Source organism: Chamaea fasciata, unplaced genomic scaffold (genome assembly GCF_029207755.1).
Source record: "Chamaea fasciata isolate MVZ Bird 193981 ecotype frontalis unplaced genomic scaffold, bChaFas1.0.hap1 SCAF_4, whole genome shotgun sequence".
Taxonomy (NCBI): Eukaryota; Metazoa; Chordata; class Aves; order Passeriformes; family Sylviidae; genus Chamaea; species Chamaea fasciata.
Window position 1 is genome coordinate 79,459,797 of NW_027094089.1, and position 6,000 is coordinate 79,465,796.

Sequence of the window (6,000 nt, forward strand, 5' to 3'; positions counted from 1 at the left end):
GGTTTGAACCAGATGAGCACACAAACAAGAATCTAGATATTTTTTAGAATAGAATAATAACATTTTCAAGGCAACAGTGGCCCAGCTAGCTAAGTAAAAGGGATTTTGAGAATATTGATTTTTTTTTTTTGTCTGATAAGAACACGTTTATTCATACTACTTGGTACACAGGAAATTCAAGTAAAGGAGCAAATAGCCAGCCAGCAATGGAGCCTGGAAGAATCGTGTCTACATTCACTGCATTAGTGAATCTTATTAATTCTCCAACTTCATAACTTTAGTATCATTCATCAACAAGGACTAATTTTTTTTGTCCGTGTCACAACAAATTTTAGAAAGTATTTTTTAAATAAAGGAAAGAAAAACATTCTTTTTTCAAAGATGAAATTTTGTCACAATCCTGGGACTATGCTAACAGAAAAATCCTCAGGTGGTCTTTTCCCATACGTTGCCAGAAAAGATAGACCATTAGCTAGCCATAAGAGCGTCTAAGCCTTCCAGAAATTCTTTCTTGAGAGAGTTAAATAAGGGAAGGAAATACAGCCACACAGAGCATGCTGCCTCCCATGGGGGGAGTGCAGAGGGTGGCACAGATTGGGGCTGTTTGGGTTGTGCGGGTGATTCCCTAACAAACTCCTGACATTTTCCTGTCGGGAGCACAAGCCTGGCAGCAAGAGGAGTAGAGCAGCAGGAGCTCTGGGGTCCCCACGATGTCACAGGAACGTGGGTGAGGTTGTTCCTCACTCTGGCAGGAGCAGACAAACAGCAGCTTGTGCTGAGAGCACCAGACACTGATTTTTTTTTATTGTTTTTTTTTTTTTTGGCAAACCGCAACAAATTAAATGCAACATTTCTCGTGGCACTTCACCTGGCCTAGGGCCACCCTGGCCACAGGGCAGCTTTGCTTAGACAGAATCTGCTCAGTGAGGGGTTTGTAGGTTGGTTGCAAGTCCCATCCATTTAATTCTCTGCTCCTACAGCCTTCCTCACGATGGTCTGTGAACACCTGTGAAGTCTGCCCGTGGTGAAACTGCCTGCGGTGGAGCTGTCAGGATCAGAAAAGAATGCTAAATTAACTGGGCTTTAAAACTGATAGGAGCAGAAAGGTACCTGAAGGTCTATTGCTTTTCACTAATTCCCCTAGATCTTAAGAAACTCGTTCTTTGGCATAATTCTCATTCTGTTTGACAGTAACTGACCCTGCAGCTATTCCACCTTTTGAATTCATCAATCAGATTCCTTTTCTTCTCTATGGTTGCTAATCCTATCTCATACTTATTTCCTGTTCTACCCAACCCTCCCAGAGTTTAAAAGCTTAGAGACAGGTCATAAACCATCAGGTTCTCTAAGAGGTTGCTTCATTCTTTGCATATTAAGAACCAGCATGGGGAAAGTCTCCTTTTTCAGTGCAAGGAAGGAGAAGAAAAACCCTAAACCCAGCATGCAAAATGAGATCCCTTCCAACAACTATTCAGTGCAGACACACCAGGCTCCAGGCTCCTACATCCGGTTCTGTGGCTAGAAATAAAATATTTGCCATGTAATCACTGGTCCCAATCTGGAATCAAATTTTTATGTATTTGTGTTTTAAGAAAACAAAGCATGCTATATATCACAATTCTAGAGTTCTACCTGCTTCCAGTAAAAGCTTTTTGTGTTTTGGGGGCCATTTAGTTTTGTTATTCAAAAGCACAAAATAGAAGAGATGCTACAACATTGTCAATGCCTTAACAAGAGAAATCCTTTCAAAAAAACATCTCCTGCTTCTGCATTTTCAACATGGTCCCTACATGACAGGGTTAAATGTCAGGGTTTTGACATTAATCTACATCTTTAATACTGAAGGTTCAATCTCCTACTGATAAAATTGGTTTTTTTTTGTTTTGTTTTGTTTTGTTTTGTTTTGTTTTGTTTTTTCTTTTTTTAAACTGCATTCAACTAAAACCAAATTTGTACATAGAACATAAAATGATTCATCAAATAAAAATCCAGTTTGTCCCCCCAGCAAGAAACTTATGTTGTTCAACTCAGTCATTATAAGATTCTACAGCTATTCTTCTCTGGTTATGGACAAAGGAATGGACACTTCTGAAAATGCAAAGGGTCTTTAATGTCGGCTCTAAGCTTTACCTCTCCCTTTAGTGACATGGAAGACTCCACTGTCCCTAAGTGCTCTATATTCAATTGTTTCTTCTGTGTCTTTCCACTGTTTAAAATTTTGTATCTGATCTTAACTGCCAACACAGGTTAAGACCATGGGAGAAGAGAGAAATGTGTAATTATATTCAGGAAGGAAAGGAAAATATAGCTGAGGGAAATATAACCAGATATCATTTCTTGTTAATCCTAGCCAAAAGGAGGTATCGTAAGAGAGAGAAAAACAACTGCAGAACAAAATTATAACCATGATATCACTTCTAACTAATCAAACAGAGCAAATGACCTGGGATTCCAATTAACCCATCTATGCAATTTATCTATCTGACGAATCTATTTAGGCATACAGGGAGTTTGACAAGATTTCAGTGTGTGGGAAATGAAAATTGAATACACAGATTTTTTTCAGTAAAATTTTCCCCTTTTTCTCCCCCAATTTTAACTGATTAGTCAATCACAATCCAGAGTTTTGATTGTTTTAACACAATGCAGCTGATTAGCATTTTCCAGAAACTCTCTCATTCGCCCACAACACCTTCCTGTAATAGCAGCCATAAATTATTTCTGTTCTCTTTACTATCTGTGCTGGTTCAGGCTGGAGTTAACTTCCTTCCCAGTAGCTGGTGTGGGGCAGTGTACTGGATTTGTGCTGGGAACAGCATTTATAGCACAGGGATGTTTCCATTGTCACTGGGCAGTGACTTTCAGGCACTAAGTCCATTCCTGCATCACAGCTCTTGTTCCAGTTGCATTCAAAACCGCACAGCTGTTGGAATCAGAGGGCTTTGCAACTCAAGTAACAGCCCAAGTAAATGGAAAGGATCAGGAGGATCACTCCAAATGACCCTGTCAGTCTCTCTGACGAGTTGACTTAGTCGCAGCTGCTTAGTCCATGAGACCAGGCTGGATTTATCAGGGAATGAAGAAGAGCTCAGCTGGCATTTCCTTCACACTCTCGCTGCTGGATCCAGCCCTGCACATCCCAAGGTGCATTCCAGGCTGCTGGATGCAAATGGTCTCCAACAAGGGAACTCTTGGAAGAATGTGCCAAGGGTTGTTGCAGTATGTTTTTATGTTAAATAGGTTGGTTAGCTGTCCCCTATATTAATAATTTAGTCCTAAGTTGTACCCCTCTCTCTTCCCTGCAAGGTTAGTATTGTCTAGATTGCATTCACCTATGTAGCTGTCAATCCTTCCTAAACTCTGCCTTTTCTTCCAGACTGTTCCCTATTAATCTCCCAATTTTCAATGCCTTATTAGTTGTTTAGATTGTTATGCTTCTTTATTGGTTTCAGTACTGTAATCTCTGCCTTATTCCCCTCTCCCTACTGGATCCTTGCCCTGTATTCTGCCCCCAGGACAGTCCCTTAAAACCCACTGCCCTGCCCTGAGAGAGGAGAGACTGATTAAGACTTCTGCTTTCATTTCTCCCCAGGTTAGACCTTTCGCTTAGAGATTTTAGGTCCTAGCCTCTGCTCCGTCTTCCAGTTAGGTTGAGTTTTACATTTTGCTTTTATGATAAATGCATTTTGGAGTTGCAAGCTTGGCCTATGCTGCATTCTTTACGCTGATCCACCGCTGACTGCCTGGGACACAGGGCCCTAGGGCAACGTGTCACCCCCTATAAAGGAGCAGTAAAGGAGAAAGCCATGTGCTTTCTGTAATCACCATGCTGGCCAGTCACCATTGAACTGGGTTAACTGGTTTAACTAACAGCAAATTACAGAAAAATCTGCAGAGCTAAGAGAGGGGAGTAGCCTTTCTCCTCCTCGCTGAGGCAGAGGTACACCCTGTACCACAGCCAGCTTCACAGGGGACCCAGGGTTCACCCTAACACCTCCTTTTATTTTGCCGTCCGTCCTTCCCATTGGTTCCCCCTTGGAGGTTACTGTCCATTGGCCAGCTTTTCCCACTTCCAGGCTCTGGATTGGCTGGGATCCAGGGTCCACCTCCTGCCATGCAGTGTTGTGTGATTCGTTGTTACCATGGCCCAGACTCAGGAGATGATTGACCACCAAATCTGTCCATCAGGAGGAGTTCCCATGATCCCCCTTTCCTCTGCTCCTCCCCTTTCCACCCTGCAGCGCCGCCCATAATATTCCCATACACCTTGCTCCTCCCCCTCCCCAGACAGCACAACTGAAATAAGAAAACTCCAACCCAAACTGTACACCCAAAACAAGAACACCTGAACCCAAACCATACACCCGAAACCGCAAAGAGAAATTCATTTATAACACTATTTTGGAACAGATTTGCACCTTGCAAGTGCTGTTTTGATGCTGACTGTTCCCCAGAGTTCTCACCAAATCTCTCTTCACATCTCAGTTCCGCCATGCTCAGGGTGCAGGAAGAGATGATCCCGGTTGGGAGCTCCGAGGTGATGTTGGGCACTATTTTTATTGCCAATGATGAGTGCTGAATTTGTATTTGGAGTGGCTGCACAGGAAGAGCAGGGAGAGGATATAAAAATGCAAAGGAGTACCCAGTGCATGCCAAAGTGCAGCTTCAGAGGCAAGCTCCTGTCTTTCAGGGAACTGTCAGCCACACGTGTAATAAACCACAATTGTGTTCAAAGCTAATGCTAATATGGCTCAGTGGGAGACTGGTTTTAAATGTCGTATTTTCAGGCCCTTCTCTAAACTCTCTTTCCTAGAGAATACTTCAAGGGAACTGGCATTCTAATGAATTCCTTAGGCCTGATTTTCAGAGCTATTAAGTGTACCTCTGATCACAAGTGCAATAGGAGATACTGACAGATATTCAGGCTTATCCTATCTAGATAGACAGGTTGTATAAATACTCTATTTAAAATATTCCCACCCAAGTGGGAAGGAAGCAAGAGAAATTAGCCTGAATTAGGATGAAGATGGCAGGGTGACAACACCACTTTTTACCTACCTGAAGCAAGCTGCTTCGAAATTATATGAAAAGAAAATCCACTAAAGGTATATAAACCTTTGCATCAACACATGGTACCAACAGATAATAACAGATAAAAAAGGAGAGTTTTGGTTATAATGGACACATTTTACAGTTTGTATTGTATATCTACAGTTGCACATACTTTTGCAGTGTTCTGATTTTTGGTGCAATATAAATTCTCCCTCAGAATTTGGAGAACTTGTCTTCTCTGTACTGGAACAAACAGGAAATTTAGAATAGTTTGACACATCCATCCTGGTATTGCCTAGAAAAACAAGTACACAAATTTAAAATCTCTTTGGCACCAAGTAGTATTCCCTATGGTTTCACCACCTGTTTGCTGATGCCCAGTCAGTCCATGAGCATCAATTGGCCCTTCCTGGCCAACTCCCCCCCATTTCTTCTGGACATAGCATTCCATGGCCTAGAGTATCCCTCTGGCCAGGTTAGATCATTGTCCTGGCCAGGGTCCCTCTGGGTTCCTCGTGCACCTTCTCATAGGCAGAGCATGGCAAACTGGAAGGCCGTGACTGCAAAGCTAAAGCCACTCAGTAACATCTGAAACATCAATGTCCTACCATGTTATTCCCATTCTGCTTATCCAAAATACAATACAGTAAGAGGTGTTAGGAAGAGAATTAACCCTCTCCCAGCTGAAGCCAGGCCAGGCTGTATCTCTCACTATAATACATTACATCCCTTTCCCTCACAGTTTACTTTTCTTTCTCTCCTCTTGGCCATTTGGCAGCTGCAGCAGAGGAAAGTTCTGTGCAATGAAAAATACCTGATGATTTGCACTGGGAGAGAAGGCAATGCATCAGCCTGGGATGGAAAAAGAGGGAGCTTTGTAGCAGAGGAGCAGCAACTGAGAGCCCCCGGCCCCAAGTGCTCTGATTTTCCTTTAAGTGGAGTTTGATG